This window comes from Apaloderma vittatum, unplaced genomic scaffold, assembly GCF_000703405.1.
Source record: "Apaloderma vittatum isolate BGI_N311 unplaced genomic scaffold, ASM70340v1 scaffold8008, whole genome shotgun sequence".
NCBI classification, from domain to species: domain Eukaryota; kingdom Metazoa; phylum Chordata; class Aves; order Trogoniformes; family Trogonidae; genus Apaloderma; species Apaloderma vittatum.
In genome coordinates this window covers 66,729-67,105 of record NW_009729011.1, presented here as the reverse complement: position 1 = coordinate 67,105, position 377 = coordinate 66,729, and positions in this window count along the sequence as shown.

Below are 377 nucleotides of genomic sequence, written 5' to 3'. Positions count from 1 at the left end.
GGGACGGGGACTCCTTGCTCTCAGGACCCGGGAAGTTCAATGGTGAACAGCGACGAGTCGATTCCTGATCCCCTGAGTGCTCTTCAAAGCAAATCCTTGTATTTTTTTAAGATGGTGCAAGCGGTTCCGGGTTACCCACCTGGCCCCACCTTCAGCCAGGGGAGCAGGCTTCAGACTTTTGGTGAGGAAACCCGTCAAACAACCCGTCAAACCCTCGTACGCCAGAGAACCCCAATCACCATCGGAGAAGGATTTTTTTGTCGTTTCGTTGGTTTTTTTTGCAGTGAATGAGCAGTTTTTTGGCCGCCTGGAGGTCCTTGTCAGCCCGCAGCCCCCCGGGAAGCTCAGCGAGGGGGAAGGGGCCGTGCGCCGCAGTC